The following is a 21,246-nucleotide window of genomic DNA, read 5'->3' as shown; positions in this document are numbered from 1 at the left end:
TTGCATGCTAAGAGAGCAATCTACTGTTAGGTATTATTGCATGCTAAGAGAGCAATCTACTGTTAGGTATTGCATGATAAGAGAGCATCTACTGTTAGGTATTATTGCATGCCAAGAGAGCAATCTATTATGTTAGGTATTATTGCATGCTAAGAGAGCAATCTACTGTTAGGTATTATTGCATGCCAAGAGAGCAATCTACTGTTAGGTATTATTGCATGCTAAGAGAGCAATCTACTGTCAGGTATTATTGCATGCCAAGAGAGCAATCTATTATGTTAGGTATTGCATGATAAAAAACTAAGAACTACTACTATATAAAGCTAGACACTAAAGCATCACAAGAACTAAAAGACTATCATGTAATACTAGGAATTATGGAAGTGTAGGATCACTAACAATATTAGAAACAGAAAGGCCTACTAATAATTAAAAGGATGGCCCAATAAATGGGAATATGGAAATCCATTGCTGGTGGCCCATACTTCAATAGGGGTGATGGACTGTAAGTAAAGTAAGTACTAAGAATTAAAAGGATGGCCCAATAAATGGGAATATGGAAATCCATTGCTGGTGGCCCATACTTCAATAGGGGTGATGGACTGTAAGTAAAGTAAGTACTAAGAATTAAAAGGATGGCCCAATAAATGGGAATATGGAAATCCATTGCTGGTGGCCCATACTTCAATAGGGGTGATGGACTGTAAGTAAAGTAAGTACTAAGAATTAAAAGGATGGCCCAATAAATGGGAATATGGAAATCCATTGCTGGTGGCCCATACTTCAATAGGGGTGATGGACTGTAAGTAAAGTAAGTACTAAGAATTAAAAGGATGGCCCAGGATAAAGGAATATGGAAATCCATTGCTGGTGGCCCATACTTCAATAGGGGTGATGGACTCTAAGTAAAGTAAGTACTAAGATTTAAAAACTACCATTTTTACTTGGAACTAATAATATTGGTACGTACTGTAAACATATTGGGATTCGCTCTTTCAATATCCAGTTTGTCAATCAATTGATCCAGGACAGCCTCAGCAAGTTCATAAGTAATATCATGATTAGACATCCCACCATCAGCTGCTACGATTCTCGGTTGAATATCAAGTATTGTAGCTAGATAAAAATTTGTTTTACTCCTTTAGTTCTGCATGAACAAAAATTTTTGTCTTAAATTCCAAACATCTCACCCTTTTTTTGTTGATTTATTTGAATAAGAAGAATCAATTGATTTATTAGTGCTGCTAACAAAACAGTAGGCTCAAGGTAATAGGTGAACAAAACAGATATATAAAGCAAGAGTTTCGAACTGGTTTGAATGTTCTTCTTGAACATTATCAAATGTGGTTCTCCTGAGATCAACAAAAAGCAAGTTCTAAACGACCCACAATCTGTATCTTTTTAGGGAGAAAAGTGGCAAAGGAGTCTGTCCATAGAGCATAAGACTCACTGATGGCTACAATGTTGTAAGCCATAATAAAGCAGTGTAAAAAAGATTATATGACAATTTATTATATGACAATGAATCATATTCTTAACTAAAGTATTTCAAAACAAAACCAGTGTAAGTGTATATAGCAGTCAATTGCAACTGTTTTTGTTTCTATACAACCATTACCAAAACAAACACAGACTTACCAAGTAGAGCATTGGTTTCATTCAACTGAAAGGCTATGTTTGCATTCTCATGGAGCCCAAAGATTTCTGGCTCATCTATAAGTGGTAGAGATTCTATGTAAGCCTTGACAGTAGCCAATGTCTTGACAAGAGGTGGATAGTAAATACCTTAGATTAAAAATAGATTAAATTTAAAAAATTACCTTCCATGGCCCATTGTATTTAATACAAAACAACATAACTTTTTTTTCTCAAAGACATTATTTCTTATGAGGCTGATGACTTTTGGTAAGCAATTACTTTGCTTTTAATTACTAATGAATAATACATTTTAAACAAAAGAACAATTCCCTCTCCCCCATACCTGAAATAAATCAAGGTTAAGGGCATGTATAAATCTAGTCAGAATATATAAAATTCTAATTAGATGATACAGATGCAGACATGGCAATATTAAAAAAAAGGGTAGCCTAGACTAGAATACTGGATCTAGATATTAATACAAGTAATAAAAGTTTCAAAGATGTAAAATGTTCTTGAAAAAGTTCATGTATTTATTGAACTTGTTGATGAATACATGCAGGAATATTTGCTGATGTATGTGTATTCAATATATAGATTATCTGGACCTCCAGACCAAAGTTAATTGTAAGAAATTTATATTTTGAAAAATTATAATGGTCAAACCAGAGTTTTCAAGTGCGGCCAATTAGCTAGTTATACTTAAACTGTAAATTTCTAAGAAAATTGTTAGAGCAGTTTTCAAGATCTGTGTCCATCCAAGTTTTTTTTTTTTTTTTTACCCTTTTGCCAGCTGATAAGAGGAATAGTAAAATAAACAATGTATCACGAGCTAAAAAGTTCCTCACCCTGACAGACTAAAACAGTCTTAATCAAATCTACTTTCACTATGTTAAATCTTTGCTCAAGTTGCATAGGATTCTGAAGTCAGATTAGAATGGATTTATTCTAATTTGTTATATCAATTTTGATTAGGCTCATACTTCAATTCTGTAACTGGTTATAATTTATGTATGTTTTTTGTTTGCATATTTTTGAAAAGGAATTTTGCTTTGATCACTCCATGCAACTATTTTAAAGTGCATGTTACACCCCTCTCTATGACATTGATCTTAATAGCAATACAAACTTTTTGATCAGTTGTCAACGCTTCTAAACCCTGCAGCTTCTCTACAATCAATAGAGATCTAAATAATGTTGATGTGCCATTAGCTATTGACTATACCAGCATCTTAATCTTTTACAAATTATTAGTAGAACATTATACAAACTTACTGATGAGAAATCAATTTTGAATATTTGTATTTTACATCAAAATATGTTGATCAGTGTTAAGGACAATGTGTGTATGTGTGTGTGTGCTGAATGAAGTAATACTTGTACGAAGACGAAGATGCTACTTTCAAAGGTTAGATCACAGATATGGTGTATAAAAAGAAAAAAAGGAAACAGATCCTCAATTTATTTTAGTCCTAGTTTGAAACCTGCTAATAAACATCAACATCTGCCACAAATAAATGAATAGGACTTCCTTTAGAATGTACTTTATATTGAACATACAATTACCTGATTCCGAATATTTATATTTTGGTTTTAAGGTTTCAGGTCTGAAAAAAAAACTTTAAATTGTCCTTAGACATCTTTGATCTTGGGCATCTGTGACTCGACCACCATAGGTAATCTGTGGTGATAAAAGAAGTTTTAAATCATTCAACTAATTGTGTATTATACTGTACAAAAAAATAATCATTCATAAATGTTAACCTAAAATTTGAAAATTAACGAATATAGATTAATGTATGAAGTCTTTTATGGATGTATGTAGTTTGAAAATGTTAAAATGCACAATTGCCTTTTCAGAAATGTGATAATAATTCAATGTGAGCCATCTGTGGTCTGATGACAAAATGATACTTTTCTCTCTTGACTCAATTTAGCCCACTTCTGTTACTCCTTTAATCCAGCTTGGTCTCAAAGCCTGATATTGCATGTCTAGCTGCTGAGCAAAATCCATATAGAATATATGATATAATGTGCACTGTTTTGTCATTTTCGCTCCACATGAAGTGGGTATACATGTCTGGTCCATTCCAAAATTATTAATTAAGTTGTCTCAGACTATTACAATAATTTCCTTTAAAATTTTTCTTTTTAAATACACGTTTATAACAAAGTCATGAAAAGTCAAGAGATAAATATTTTTGGCTTAGTGTTTTAGAAAGAAACTAAAATATTTATATCTCATGCGCAAATGACAATACACACAATTCTCTACCTCTCCTGTTATATAGATCAGTGTCTCCCAAGGGATGTAACCATCTTTACAAAACATTTCCATGTTGAGCAATGCACACTCTCTATCACTATCACTAAAAGCGTACTAAAATAAAAATAGATACGACTTATTTATAAGAAAAACTGTATACATACATTTTTTTTTCTAAAAAGATAATATTTTGAAATGAATTACTTTAGGAAAGTGAAGAAATTATCATCCAGAGAGGACTAGTGACATTCAGAAACCCTATATAAAGAAAGAGAGAGAGTTGCAGAGTCAAGACAGTCTAGCACAGTGGAGTCCAGTACAAGATCAGAACAGTACAACAGTTATTCAATTAGAAATTGTGTGTTGCCAATAGTACACTATTTGGCATGTAATACATCAGACTCAATAAAGTACACTATTTGGCATGTAATACATCAGACTTAATAAAGTACACTATTTGGCATGTAATACATCAGACTTAATAAAGTATACTATTTGGCATGTAATACATCAGACTCAATAAAGTACACTATTTGGCATGTAATACATCAGACTCAATAAATTACACTATTTGGCATGTAATACATCAGACTTAATAAAGTACACTATTTGGCATGTAATACATCAGACTTAATAAAGTACACTATTTGGCATGTGATACATCAGACTCAATAAAGTACACTATTTGGCATGTAATACATCAGACTCAATAAAGTACACTATTTGGCATGTGATACATCAGACTCAATAAAGTACACTATTTGGCATGTAATACATCAGACTCAATAAAGTACACTATTTGGCATGTAATACATCAGACTCAATAAATTACACTATTTGGCATGTAATACATCAGACTTAATAAAGTACACTATTTGGCATGTAATACATCAGACTCAATAAAGTACACTATTTGGCATGTAATACATTAGACTCAATAAAGTATCACTCTATTTAGAATCTGAGTTGCCACATTCTCGCAATTGGTGGTAGCTGTTTTGATTTCAATCAAGAAACAAAGGAGAGAGACACAACAATATCATTATTGTTAACTGTGTTAGGTTCATTATGATTTATTAGTTGTTTAATTAACAGGTCCATATTGCTGCATGTTTTGATGCTGAACATTTTCTTTTTTAAAAAATAAAAGAAATATTTATACTTTATATGTGTGTTTATTATATTTGTGTGTGTGTTGAGCATTGTCTTTTTTTTTTTTTTTTATATTCATGAGCCACCAATTCATTTTAGAGCTTTTTTGCATTGCCAGGATGGTCTGCACTGAACAAAAACACATTTTTTCTTCCCTAATTGAATTTTCTATTTTAAATTGAACAAATCTAGTCTACCATTTATCACAGTAGCTACTCCCATAATACAGCCTGTCATTACTTTCAAACATTGATTATCTCTTTATCTCTTTCTCTTTTTTTTTCTACACAGCACAGGGAATACATTTTTCTTATACCGTACATAACTTCCTTTGCCAGTTGATTAATGTCTGACAGGAATCTTTTATCCAAATAAGATTTAATAACAATATTATATAAGTAATCAACCCGCTTCAATTACTTCTGACTCTATACATGTATAGTCTTTCACAATTGTTATAAGGAAAAGTAAAAAAATGTATTTTCAATATACCAGGTAGATGAATTTTCTCGAAAAAAAAAAAGGTTGTTAGACAATTATAAATGTTTAACAAAATTTTTTCCTAGTAACTAGAGAAAAGTTTTTAGTTTCGAATATCCAGCACTAAATGAAATTTAATAATCTTAACACAGTCAGATGCCCCATGCCTAATTAGCATTAATTAAGGCCAACTCTCGTCAATTTATTATTTTATATCAGCTTCATGTCATAATTAATTTAATGGGACAAGCCTTAATAAACAAGTTGATTCTTTTGGAATAAAAACAAACATTAAGTTCTAATAATAACAATAGAAACACTGAAAAAACAACAACACAATTCTTAAGCTTTTTCTTTAGGGCCTCACTGTTGTTTTTTTTCCATCTATTTTTTAACATAAATAACTTTTTATTTTTTTTAAATAACTTCATGACACATGTAGCTGAGATTGCTTTTCTATTCCTTTTGATTGTTCAGATTGTAAAGTTTTCTTTGCTGGAGGTGGTAATGGCAATAATATGAATAAAGAGAGGACAAAAGCAATTAAGAAAACTACATGACAAATGTAGAGAGTATAGATTCCCTATTCATCATGAACTGCCAGGTTTCTTTTATCCACTTAGTTTGCAATCTTAGGTACCCTACCCTGATTAAGTGTTGCCTGAAAAAAGTATTTTGAGCACTGGTGCTAGCTCGTGGCTTAGTTCTTTAAATGAAGCTAATATGAGTTTTCTCTGCCTCAACTCTTCTCTTCTGACCCACACATAAGTTAGCTCTGCAAAGATCTCTATCTGCAGCTGGGCAGATTAGACCAGATCTGACCATACTTGACAACAGAGTCAACAAAAAAAGTTAGCTGTGATATTCATACTCTCCTGCCTTGACTACTGCAATCCTCATGATAGCAGGTAGGTATACAGGACAACACCATCATTCAGCTAGAGCAGGGGTTCTCAACCTGTGGGTCGCGACCCCCTTGGGGGTCGATTGACAATTTGCCAGGGGTCGCCTAAGACCATCGAAAATATAGATTGTTTTTTTTCTATTCTTCTATTGCTGTTAGGGGGGTCCCGTCAGAGTGGGGGATTCTAAAAGGGGTCTCCGACCTTAAAAGGTTGAGAACCGCTGAGCTAGAGCAAATTCAGGACAATGCTGCACGAATCGTCCTATGAAAAACAAGAAGTGATTCTGCTACAGCTCTCTTGTGTACACTCCATTGGCTTCCTAAAAATGCAAGAATCGACTACAAAACTAAGAACGCCCTTTTACTAGAGAGAACTAATCACTCCATATGTCCCTCAGAGAGCCCTGCAGTCCATGGACTCAATGTGACATGTTTCTCACTCAAAAGTTACAGTTTGTGGGCCTTTTCAGTGCTTGTCTAAAGGTTTCGAACTCACTCCCCATTGATCTCAGACAAACAGCTTGCTTCACTACTACATTCCAAGAAGAACATTAAGACCTATGTGTTCAAAACTTTTTTTTTAGATTAATGGGTCATTTTAACACTTGAGTTTATGTCTGTTATGTAATAGCTTTAATAATACCTATTAAAAAATAAAAAATTGAATGGGTCCTTACACTAATAGATAATATTCCAGTTCTAGTCTTAACATTACTCTTACTGTAATATTATGGTTCTACACTCTAACTGTAATATTCCAGTTCTACAGTCTTAACATGACTCTTACTGTAATATTCCAGCCTAATTTTTTCCTCTCAAGAATAACAGCATGAAAAAAACAAATGCCAAAAATGATCTTCCTCCAGTCCATTCCCAGAGCTGTTATAAAAAATGTTTAATTTATATAGAAACAATAAGACAAGTTAAGTCAGTCATTATTATTACTAATCTTTAAAATATCTTTTTTTTGTCATTTTTAAATTAAAAAATAAATCAACCTACACTATAATAACAAATATAACAAGTATGGAAAAGCTCCAGATCTTTGTTAACAGATGCCTACGCCGCATATTAGGAACTAGGTGGCCAGAAAAGATAACTACTATCGATTTGTGGGCGAGAACTAGACAAAAGCCCATAGCCCAAGACATCACAAAAAGAAAATGGAGCTGGATAGGACACCCCATACGAAAACCAGCTACCAATGTTGCAAGGCAGGCACTGGAACCCACAAGGAAAGAGGAAAGTGGGCAGACCCAAGCAAACCTGGAAGAGGTCAGTTATCAGTGAAGCTGAGGGTACTGGAATGACATGGCAGCAGATAAAGAAAGCTGCTCAGAACCGAGTTCGGTGGAGAGGTGTGGCCCTATGCTCCCCGGGAGTGCACAGGATTAAACCAACACTATAATAATCCATACACAATACATAGTGTAAATAACATTATTACTATTAACACAGAGGACTACATTATCATCTCTCAATACTATCATAGTGTTGGAATTTATTGTTAATTATTAAACAATTTTCTAACAAAAAACAAAAAAGTCTTACGGTGGTCTTCAAAAAATGAAGTTGACATATCTATGAATGCCCTTCTTAGATTGGCTCTAATGCCCTTAGGTGGCCCATTAGTGACTTTGACACTATTCTGAAGAACACTGACAGGGAAATGTTTGGCAGGCATTGAAGACAGATAGAGTCTAAAGTTGCTGTGTAAAAGTGAACTGGTCTCCTGGATATTTTTAATAATGTCTTCCATGGCATTCATCTATGAAGCAGCTAAATGGCAATTCTAAAAAGAATTTAATAAGTTAAATTTAAACTAAATGTTTTGGTTTAAATAACTTTTTAACGCAAAAAATGTTAAGTCTTTTAAAAATAATACAATCAAATTTTTAATTAATATATTTATAAATCTGGGAAAAAAAAAATCTATGTTTATTCAAAAATAATAAACATTGATTTCTGTTTAGTCAATGGCTAGGAGAGATTATAATATAACAGTTACCTATATACTTTTTGAAAATGACGATTGGAAAGGTCTAAGAAAAAAAAAATGCTAGCTTCTGTTCCTTACCTGTAAAAAAACCCATTCACCAAATTTGGTTGCATTCTTGATCATTTTATCTGCCACTGGACCTTGACCTTGGCCAAGTGAAATTGATTTTACACTATAAGTGAATAGTTAAAATAAGGAATCAAACCTACAAATTACTTTCTAAATGTGAATAGGAGTTAATAAAAAAAACAACCACCATGTAATTAAGCAATAATTAATTATACATAAATAAAATTTAGGAAATGTCATGTCTTTTGTTAACTCTAATAAGAACATAATAATTAAATTTCCCTCAGCCAGCTTGCTCCAAATTAAAAGTTATACAAAGAATTTATTAAATATATAATTATACTGTATAAAGATAAAACACATAAAAAATTTATAGATTTCAAATAATTAGCACTTCTAGCCTTCTGATGGTATTTTATCATATCATCAGAGGGATAACATACCAAAGAACTTTCAAAATACAATGGCTCAAATATAACTAGGACTATCTGCCAGAAAATATGGGATTAAAAAAAATATTGCCACAAGAATAGATCCAAATTTTTTAAAATTCCAATGCTCAAGAAAGAAAACTTGAGACAATAAAAAAGCCCAAAACTATAGAACGATAAAGTCTAATGGTTAACCAAGCAAAATAATGCTAAAAATAATTTCAACAGACTCAAAAGTTGAGGAGGTCCTTTGCAAAGGTAGAAGCATTCTTGAACATATACTTAACATTAGACTGTTAAACAAAAAATGCCTTTAACACCAAAATAAATTGTACACGACTTCACAGATTTCAAAAAACTTTTGACTGGTTTTGGCATCATGATATGTGGCAAGTGATGAGGGAGTTCAGCTTGGATAAAAACATTATCAATATTATCAAAGCCCTATTCCAAAAGGCAAATAGCTCAATACTTCTGAACAACCAAGTTTGAGAAAGTTTTAGGACATCCATAGGAGTGTGGTAAGGATGCATTCTCTCTCCAGCTCTTATTAATTAACATATTTCTGAAGCATATTATGATGGAAACTCTAGAAGGATTTACTCCTACTTGACCATATAGGCAGCCTTTGTTCATCTCGGGTTTGAAGACGATATAGACCTCATTGGGGAAATTTCAGACCAGAAACAAGATATTACTTCAAAACTGTATACTAGAGCAGTCTGCATGGAAATCAGTGCTGATAAATTCAAAATACTAGTTTGTGCTGGAGATATAATGAGATGTTGCGGATGTTGGGGTACAGTCGAACGAACTAACATTAGAAGAAGTTGACTCATTTAAATACCTATGGTCAAACATTGGAAGAGATGGACTTCAAATCAATAAGAAATAAAAACCCTTTTAAGCTTGGCATTTGCTGTCATGAGCAAACTAGAGAATCTGGAAAAGTAACAGCTTCCAACCAAATTAAAACTGCATTCTTCTCTAGTGGTCTCTGAACCCCTACTTGTGAAAGTTGGATACTGAACACAGACAGAAAAAATTCAAATAAATGCTACAGAAAAATGCTGGGTTTTTACTCTTACAAGTCAACACTCTGGATGACAAAAAAAGGAGGAACTTCTCAAGTCTATAATGTGAAAAGACAAAGCTGAACTGTTTCAGTCATATGGGTAAATTTGAGATTTCAGAAACTCTTGGAAAATGAGGAAGCAGGGGGAACACTGTAATAAGAAACTCTCAGTCTAACTAGAGTTAGAGCCTTGACTTTGTGAATGAGATGATGTAGATCTACTTGTATTAAAAGCTAGTGTTACAAAGAAATCTAGTTCCCTATGTTGAAAAGAAGCTAATTGTTTTGGTTAAAACTTAATTTTCAAGAAGTAACTAACTGATATGAAAGGGCAGCAGACTGACACCAGACAAAAAAGATGTCACAAAAATGGCAGCAGTTTCTCCATGTAAGCTTTATGTTTCTCTTTTCCATAACAATCATATTTAAATTCCCATAGAATTTAGCTTAATTTAAAGAAGACATTTATGGTAGAAAACTAATTTAATGAATATATTTATTGAAAAAATGTCTGTGTTTACTTTTCATGAATTCCCATATCTTTAGCAAAATGTAGAAATGATGTCATTGGATCTGATCCTGGAGAAAGAACGAAGACCAGTGGAGTAGTCTTAGACATACTTTCAAAGAGTTCTGGCAATGTGACAGGAGAACTTTCAACAAATTGTTTCCCTAAACATTCAGAAACAAACTCTGTCACTGCAAATGTTGTCTAGGATAAAAACAGAATTGACATAATATAAAAGTTAACAATAAATCCAAAAAGGATATAATTAATTTTTATTCACATAAAACCCAAGAAAAATATCTTTGTTGAAAAAAATGTACACACAGTGCTTTATAGTTAGAAGATTATTTTGATCCTAACTGCTACTTTTTTCTATCATTTTCAATGGATCAACAATCTCAATAGCCCCAAGATATCTATTAGCATTGAAGGATAACCCTGGCATCAATTTAGATTAATCTAGATCTAGATCTATTCAATTAGTCTTTCTACCTCAACATTAAGTTAATTCATGTTACAGAGAATATCAACTCCTTTTAAACATTTGAACATTGTGAGTGTAAGCATTGTTTTTAATTCATCATATTGTAAAAAGCCAGAATGAGCCTTTAACTGGGAAGAAGTTTGGTTAGCAGGCCATAGATCTAGATTATCCATTTGACTGCCCTAACCCGGGGATCTAAGATGTGATGTGATTTTACAGAGAACCTGTGCCGCAGAACATAGATCTAATATTTAAACTATGACCATGGTAAGAAAACTTAAGGCTATGGCGCAAGATCCTTTGATCCCCTTTGCCAGTTTCACAGTTAGAATAGTAGGTCTATGTAATGTTTGTAAGACGTGAGTGTGATGCTCTTTCTTGGGCACACAACAAAACTTTTAATTGAAAACTCACCCTTTCCTCACGGAAAACTTTAACAAACATTAATTTTTGAAAAGCTGTCAGGCGATCATTCCAATTTCCATTAACTCTATCTGGAAGAGGCAGATCACCATCGTTATATTCAGGGGGATCCAAGACAGCGTAGAGAAAGCGCTCCGGAGGAGGATTTGCTCGAACCTAAAGTTTTTGATATAAAAAAAATCATGCTTTCTCAGTTATAATCTATACAATTTTAAAACGCAAAAACTTTCACAAGCTTCTTGCATTCATAACATTGTAAAACCTAGACCTAAAGGCCCAAGTCAAGCTGAATATAGAATACATCCTTGTTAATAAAATGAGCCTTTTTAAAATTCTTTAACAGTTATTGTAAAGAAAAACACTTTTTTTCTCTTGCCTCCTGTTAGGAACATAACAATACAATAGAGTCGAAATACACTGAATGACTACACAACACACATCTCTAATATTTGCTGAACACATTCTTATGGAAAGTTACAAGCACACGTTAACATAACAACAACAACTGATACATTAAATCATTTTCATAACATTCACCCCATACCCCCTCCGGTTCAAATTGTGCCTAGGATTTACAAGGAAAGAACTAAACTAACCATACACCAAAATAATTGTTATCTTGTTCATTTTCTTTATTTCCAACAGTTATTGTATAAACTTTATGTCCATTGCTTACATAGATTGATAAATCATTATGTAAAATGGGAATACCCACTAGAGAAAGTGAAATAAAAAAACTTTATGTTTGTCACAAGGCACTATTGTTTTGTTATTGTCACAAGCACTACAATTTTTGTGTGCAAGATGCCAACTCACTTAATTGTTCCTAGTTGGAGGCTCAAATTTACACTCTTGAATTTAAAGGTTTATGTCTGCATCTTCTGCATGTTGTTCCTTATGTCTGTATCTTCAAGGTGTTTTTCTTATGTCTGCATTTTCTGCTAATAAATTGTTTCTCGTCTTAATCTTCTTGCTTGTTTCTTTTGTCTGCAAGCTTGCTGGTTGTTTGTTAAGTCTGAATTTTTGTGGGCGTCTCCTTAATCTGCATCTTCTGCTTTTGTTTTTTTTTTATGTTTGCACTTTTGTGGTTGTTTTTTCATCAGGTAACTGGCTTGATCAATAAAATGCATTTCGACCTCATGAATATTATCATCATAAGGTTCAACAAAAGCTGTTGCATTTTTGGTGCAAAGATAGCAACTATCTGCTCTTAATTTTACGATCTTCATTTGGTCCATGTGTTCAGCTTTTTAAGATAGTAATAGAGCTTCGTGAGTTTGTGGTCAGGAAATCCTGATATGAAGCTAAGAACTAACCAACCCAATAAATGTGACTGGACTTGCCATCTGAGTCTAATTCAGTAACACTGGAACTAAAGTACAGAGAGCTGTACACAGTATACATTAATGATTTCAACGACAGAATTTTATTATAGGTTCATCCAAATGTGTTCAGACTAATGTGAATTCTTTATGACCATAAGAAATATAGGGTTTATTTTGATTGTTCATTGCTTTATGTGTATTGGCTCATCAGGCTATATACTATTACAGAAAATGTGTTTGGCTAGCATTACAGAGTAAACAGAAGGGGTAGCAAGAGACTCTTGGGCACAGGATTAAAACAATGAATCTAGAATGACAAAACTAAATTTAGTCATCCTGTACGGAGGCCCCATCAGTTTCTTTATCAAATTACAATATACTGCAGACGATTTAAAAATTATAATCACAGAATTAATGGGAAATAAAAGTAAGAATTCAAAACATTAAAACACATTTTGTTTTTAAGAGATTGGTAATGAGCCTGGGCTCACGGAACCCATTTGTGCCATGGTTACTATGCCACAAACTGTAAAATATTTTGTATAATTTAGAACCACAATAAAACAATTTAATATATGACAAGTGATTAAGGCATATTTCTCATTCTAAATGCTAGGAGAAATTCTTAAAAGTGCTATTTATTTCCTATGCCTGAAATGGGTTGCCTGAATCAGCCAGAAAAACAATGCCTTTGCAGAGTTAAGTCTCTCATTATTATGTACAAATAGATTAAAGAGACAGATTTCACAGAATGAAATGATCTTTATTGAAGATATGTCCTAATTATTAAGATATGTAGCCTTCAGTTTGATTGAGACTGATTGTTTTAATATTTTTTTATATGGGTAATGCATTTTGTTATCGTTATCATTACCTCAGGGCCTTCATCCAGTCTTATCCATACAGGTGTTTTATCCAAATCATAATGGATGTAACGGAAGTCTTCAAATGTGTCACTCATCTCGCAGGCCATTTTCCAAACATTTAATGGAAGCCACGTTGTGTTTTCTGGTTTGGGGACATTTTGCTGTAGAAAATGTAATGGCTTTTAATTACAATAAAAGAAAAAAAGTTTTTATTTTGATAGAAGTTGTGTGTTCTATAATTGTTTAACCTTCCTCTTTCAATGAGATTCTAAATAATCCATAAATATGTCAAGTTGTCAGTGGTGACAAAGTGTGTTGATTCTCAATGGTTATATAAATTTAAACTCTCAAATCTAATTGATTTGAATAAGCTACAATCTTTAAGATGTACAGAAAATTCTGTGGCATTCAGCATTTTACATCTCTTGAAACTTATAATCTTCCCTTTGTAACTTCTCTTCTGTCTTTTCTGCATAAAGAGGCTAATCATCGATACATAGCCACGGTCACAGAAAATCACTACTCCATACAAGTGTACTATTATTTAAAACTTTTTATTCCTAATGTATATAATAAAATGATAACATATTTATATATCTCTAGGATCTCTAGAAAGTCATTTCATTTCTGTGAAGGCATTTCCTAAAATAAATGAAGTTGAAATAAGAGAAGAAGAGAAATATTAATCAAAATGTCTAGTACCTTCTCTATACCTCCAATAGGTCCACGGAGAAAAAAATTCCACTCCAAGGGAGTTATTTCCCCTTCAGTTTTCATAATCTCTGAGCAAAGCAAAAATGAAAATACAAGCTTGTGTTTTTCAAAGAGACCTCTGAAAGAAAATCAAAGCAACCACTAGAGGAATATCTCATTTCACATGTCACATTAATCTGTAAGTAAGATCAAAGTTAATTTAGTTAATGAATTCTTTAAGATTTGCAATATAAATAATGGGTACTTGGCATTAGCTAAGAACACCCTTGTTAACCATCAGTAATAGAAACAGATGACCTTTGCATCATCTGCATCTGAAGGATGTGAAAGGGGACCAAGCATACTACAAAATAAAGCATGACCCACAAAACCATATACTAGAGGCACTATGAGATACATTTGATTATTTTATGGCCTCCTTCAGTTATGAAACAACTATTGGTCTCATGTAATTGAGATGAATACATAGGCTATGATTGGAACCATGTCACACACGCAGCAGTCCTCCCCCCCCCCTCCCAACCAGCTGATCTATCCAAATGAAGGTTAATGCCAATAAAGTTAAGGAGTAAATTTTATCGGCATCCCAGACTCTGCCAGGGTGTAGCACTGTAAGCTACCCAAGGGTCACTGGCTCTTGATTTTTCTTCAGGGTTGACTCCTGAAAAGTTTCCCAATGTTTGGATATAGCTGCAATGAATAAAGATTTGAATTAGAGTTTTCGTTCTCCTAGGTGGGTAGCCAGCAATCTAAGGAGCCCCTTCCTGCGTGAAGATTACTTGTTAAAGCACCAGTGCTCTTCTTTACAGATAACAGTTCAAGCCGGATCCAATATCTGAGTTGGACTAGTTGTCAGAGGCTAGTTGAGACGCATGACATTGGAAGCATTTTATAGGCAGTGGAGTGCTTATTTGCATAACACCAATTCCAGTAATGTCAATACTACTGAAACCATGAGACACAATGCAGGTAACAATACAAGAATTACCTAGAAACATTCTTGTAAATACATACTGTAGTCTCTTCTAAGCAAATGTCCAGTCGTGTTTGAAGGTCATCAGACTTCTCACTGGTTGAGATTGTATTGTTAAATAGCTGAATAAAATTTTAAAATAATAAAATGGTTAAGATGTTTCTGACTGAATCCTAAGCATTTGAAACATTGGAAAAATAAAGGCTAAAATTCAAATTAAACTCAGACATGATTTTCTAACTTTGGACTGGATCAATTTTCCTTTCAGACAATCAGATGATGGGGAGGGAGATTTTTATTTTTTTATTTTATTAGTAATGTGGGTGTAGGGGAGAAAACTACTCTATTCTAGCATCATTTCATTTTTCAAATTTGTTTCAGATTTTCTAAAATATACACCAAACTAATTTCTACACCATACTCATACAGATGGCTCCTTGGTCCTTTTACTACTGTCTTGTCCTGTTTTCGAACCCTACCAATTTATTACAGAGGCACAGATGACAAAAATGTTGACACTTGTAATTAATTCTTTTAATCACAAAGAAACAATGGATTTTACAGAAGAATCCCATCTAGCCTTGTCAAGAACCATAGCTGCAGTGCTAAAATTTGTTGCAGGTTAGCGTCATTGTCATCTAATATACCATCTAGCAAAGCATTCATGGATAATAAAGGTTATTATTATTATCGGCTTACAGGGGTAATGTTTAAAGTGGTTCTGCCCATCAGCAACACAATACACAAAGAAGCTAAACATTTTAAAATGAATTTTCTAAATTAGTTAATAATGACACTATCTCAAACTTTAACTGTAAATAATCTATATTTTGGATAAGACATATACTGATTGTCAAAGAATATGAGAAAAAAACACATGTGCTTATACATGAGTAAATTATCTGTTTTTAATTGTTATGACTATCTATCTGGCTGCCTGGAAACACTGGACTCAGATTGCCAGGTACTTTATCAACTCTAATAAACTATGTCAAATACTGTACAGTTGGAAGTTTGAAAGACTGCACAAGCGCTTCACTGTAGATAACCTTACAAAAAGGTACTGCTCTACTTAATTGAATCATACTAGACTATCTGTTTTGTCCTGAGCTCATACTGGACTCCACCAGACTATCTTGACTCTGCCACCTCTACTCTTTATAAAGGGCCCCTGAAGGCCTACTAGGAAATGACAGATTGTCCCCAGACCTTTTTTAGACAAATCACATGACCACATCACAACCTATTTTCAAGTAGAGTGTCCCTGAAGGGCCGTCCCTCATCCCTGTTCACTGCTAGCAGTAAGCTGGCTTCTGTCACCTGTGTGAGCGTGTCATATGCACATCTAACCTTACCCACATCAATAAGTTCATTTATAACAATATCATTTTTAAATACTTGTGTATATTAAGTAAATATGGGTAAAGTTTAAAATTTATATTTATACATGGGCCCACTGCAATTTGAAAGAGATCAACTTTGGGTACTAAGATCAATACTTATTGGTTTAAGAATGTAAAGTACACATACTAATGTGATGATTTTATGGCTTATCTATTCCTTTACCTGTTTAAAATACTTGAGAGAGAATTGATACATGGGATCTACTTCCCCCATGTCAGACACCACAAAGTACATAACAGAACCCCTCTCAGCAACACAGCGATATTTCTCCCGGGCTACACTGATCTTTTCTTCTGTTGTCTCGGATTCAGCAAGTCTTTGTTTGATAACTGCTGAGGTGACCTGTCAAGAAACAATTCAATGTAAGTCTTTGATAACTGCTGAGGTGACCTGTCAAGAAACCATTCAATATTTTTCTTTAAGTTGATCAGAAATACACTGTTACTTGATGTTTTTACTTTAAATTGGCAACTAAAACCAATTTTTTCCCAATAGCAGTAAAATTTATTGGTAGACACCCTCATGATATAATTTTCTGGTAATATTGTCAGACCCATCTTAATCTTATTAGAATTTTGTTTAACCTTATGCACATTGTTTTTTCTTGAACCAAGTCTAACAAAACATAATGGTATTTTTTCTATTTGATTTCTAGTCTTCTACATCTTTGTTTTCTAAATCACATTATAATTATATGATCATTATTATATATTAAACTCTGCTACTGGAATTATAAAAAAAAATATTTTAGTGCTGTGTTACTTCTGCCGAGAGATATAAGGAATGAGAGATCCTCAAGATGTACTTGGGACATTTGATTGATGCTTTAATGGCATAAACACCCACATTACCAATGGAAACAAGTGAAACTCACACATGTGAAACTCTCACATTTCAAGGCCTATGTGATACTTGCCTTAGAATCATTCAATGTATTGATAAGTTCTTCATTGTCCAATATATTTCCTTCCGATTCAAAAAGTAACTTCAGAATTTTATCTTCAATAGATTTCAGCTGGTTCTTATCAGCATTGATTCTCATGATGAGTTCATTTCTTTGTTCTTCCAAGTCTGGTCTCTCTAAACTGACAACATCACTACAACCAATAGAAAGAAAAACAACCTTTTCATGTCTGACCTATTAAATGTAACTAGTTGAAATTTTTACTGCTCCTAGTTAAAAATTAGTCTATTTAAAAACAGATTGTATTCCCAAAAAAATTATATATTTTCATAATCAAAACAATAAAACAACATTTACATAAAAGTAGATTTTATAGTAGTAATAAAAATTGTAATGTATTTAGTTTAACCAATCTTATTTTTTTTTTTTTTAAACTTTTTAACAATTCGACTGGTTAATTTAGTCTTGAAAGAATGCTTTGGATGTTAAGCCAGAGCTAAAATAAAATGTATGTAACAAGAAAAAAAAAAAATAGATGCGAAAGAAATTTTCAACCTAAGAAGTTGATCTTCAAGGCCTTTCTTGGTGACTGTGAAATAGATAACTGTTACTTTGATGCAGACTTCTGGCAAGTAATGTGGATTAGAAAGTTTAGTGGTCATATAGAAGCGAAAGTTTCGATCATAGTCTATATCGCTATCCCCCAAGCGAATCAACACACGCCCACCCTGAAAAAGACAACGAAAAAAAAGATTAAAAAGTAATTTTTATTAAATCAGAATGTTGGCCTAAAACTCTATACATTGGGTATCACTTTGAAAATTTAGTTTTTAACTGCAAGTTCTGTCCTTCCAATTTCCTTTTAAGCTCATTCATGACAAATTCAATTATAATTTCACTCATGTTGATTTTATTTATAATAATCTCATTCATTACTAGTTGATTCATCATGATTCTATTTATGGTCATTTCATTTATTATAATATTATTCATGCTAAAATTTGTCCTTATTATTTAATTGATGGGAGTCAGGTAGTGTGATATGCTGGCTGGACTGTTGTTCGGATGGTCTCAATAGTACCAGATTCATATCCTACAGTTCAGCGAGAGGTTTGGTTAGGATGAAATTACCATCAAATCTGAAGGAACATGTGAAATATTTTACATGTGAATAGACTTCATTACTTTTAGAAATATTACAAGATAAACTAACTTTTGTTTTAATTTTAAAGATTACATCCAAATAGCTGTTCATTGAATATTTCCTGTAAACATGAGACAGGAGCTAAGTAAAAGTAAAGTTGCCCCTTTCAGACCTTGCTATCTATGGGGCAGATGATGTTAAGGTCATCTGTTTCTATGGCCAACAGTTAACAAGCAGGGTGTTATGTGGCCAGTACAACGACCAACCGCTTTTACATTCCACAACTAAAGTCGGGTACCCATTAGAGTTGGGTGGACTCAGGGGCAAATGAACTCCATCTTATATTTTCTTATAATTCCAATAAAATCTATTGTGAGCCTAAACATAAAACTTAGTTCATTCCCTTAGAAAAGGAAAGAAAAATTATCATAAATCAGCCCATAACATAGTTATAATGAGAATGATATTCGAGAATGTTTAAAATATCATTATCTAGATTTCAATCTACAAAGGAATATGGTAAGCAGACAAGATAGGATAAGATGATCTGTTCTCTGCTATAATATAACAAGTAGGCTCTGACCAGAAAATAATTTTCTAATTGGAAATACGTTATGACTACTGTTAAGACCTCTGCGCGGTGTTGATTCTTGACAATCTGTCTAGTGTAGATCTGACTGTAGGTAACGCTGAACTCAACACTTCAGTAACACCGGCGAAAGGCCGAAACAATCAAATAGGTAGTCGACGCTGATATGTTGTTCTAACAATATGTTTAATACTCGAAAGGGAATCGTCCGATGTCAATAATGTCGTACTCAAGTCTACTACTTTACAATAAGCGTCCTCCTTCTAGCGTCGTTTAGAGCGTTCTTCTTTTTAAAAGATCTGTCACGTCACTTGTCGCTAATTAAAACTTTACCCTATTCCCGAAACAAATAACTAATTCCTAACTACTTCCTAATCATGTCATAACACTACATATACTCTATTAAAAAAAAACCAGGAACATTCCAAGACAACCACTAAGGAGACCAGATACAACACTAAGAAATTCATTGAAAGCATTGGCAAATGGGAAGGGGGTAGGCATTCCATAAAATCATCCTTAACCTTTTATGTATTATCATTTTAGCCTCGCATTTTTTCATTCACAGTTACCTACAACACTATACTATTTATTTTTGTACAAAATATATTTTGATAACTTCAGCAACCAAGATTAGTGTTCTAAAAGATTACAGTAACATTTTTTTTCCTCTCTGTTCAACAATACATTTGCATCTGAACACTCTGCATTAACACTGTTCTGGGCATCTCTTTGAGAATCCTGGGATTAAAACAAGCAATAGCTTTACTTCACATTTACCTAATTAGGCACCCCAAAAAAGTCAAAATTTTTGGATCTACTCTTATAAAGAAACATGTTAAGTCCTTAGAAATGAAGCATTTTCATAGTGTCAAATTTGATAAAAGTGACCTTACTTATGAATATATAACTGAAAAAGTCAATAAGGTTACATAAAAGGTTCAAATACCTAAAGGAGTTTAAAGCTTGATATGTTACTTGTCATGTAAAGCACTTTAGTTATAGATGGAGAAATGAATTGAATGTTGCACTGACCAAACCCTCAAAACATATTGGAGTCCAAGGGTAGATTACGTGAAGTTGTAACAAGTCAGGAGACATTACTCCATCATTAAACCTTTTTGCTTTTACAAACACAGCTTTTACACACACAGAGAAAATTTTGGTATACAATAAAGTGTTTAAATGTTTAGATGTAATAGAAAAATGTTACCTGTTTAAAGGTTTGTTTTAACAAGACAGGTTCTAGTGCTGGATCCAAAGCTTCACCAACATCCTCCATCAAAACAGGTAAACCTGCTCTTATGCAAGCTTCCAGTGTTCTCAGAAAGTTGGAATTTGATAATTTAATAATTTTAAGCTTATTTAGAGCCTCTCTATTTCTGATCCATCTGTTGGCCTGAAAGAAGTGTCAACAATAATACTCAGCTTTAATCAATACAAGTACATACTAGAAACATTATTTGTTTACTTAGAAACTTTACCTGTTCTTGTGGGTCAATCATCAAAGGCCACCTGCGACCTTTAGTTACAAGAACAGCGTTTTCAATTGACACAGCATCTCTTGGCAGACCGTCAGCATTCCATTGTCGAATTTCATATATATCTGCCAAGACTGACACAAGAGTCATATTTTCTGTTGCAGGTATTTGAAGCTCAATCAATCGTTTAGTCCAACCTGTAGAAAAGTTTTTGTATCCAAATTATTAAATACATTCAAATGTCTTATAATGAATCTAAGTATTCATGCTAGATACATCAGAGTATTTCAGTCATATCAATTGGTCGTTGTGGTAATATTTAGGTTATGTTATTTTCTTAAAAATGTTCTTTCTTAATATAAATATTTCTAAAAGTTTTTAACAAATAATTAAATGTGAGAAATACAAGATACAGTT

At 33.0% G+C, this 21,246-nt stretch overlaps 1 pseudogene; it reads right to left on the bottom strand.

Moving 5' to 3' along the window:
• LOC106061239 (dynein axonemal heavy chain 6-like) overlaps positions 1–21,246 on the bottom strand; it is an 88,382-nt pseudogene that overhangs the window by 13,729 nt on the left and 53,407 nt on the right.

Source organism: Biomphalaria glabrata, unplaced genomic scaffold (assembly GCF_947242115.1).
Source record: "Biomphalaria glabrata unplaced genomic scaffold, xgBioGlab47.1 scaffold_20, whole genome shotgun sequence".
NCBI classification, from domain to species: Eukaryota; Metazoa; Mollusca; class Gastropoda; family Planorbidae; genus Biomphalaria; species Biomphalaria glabrata.
Note: the sequence above shows the minus strand (reverse complement) of the source record. Positions and strands in the feature narration are given on the sequence as shown.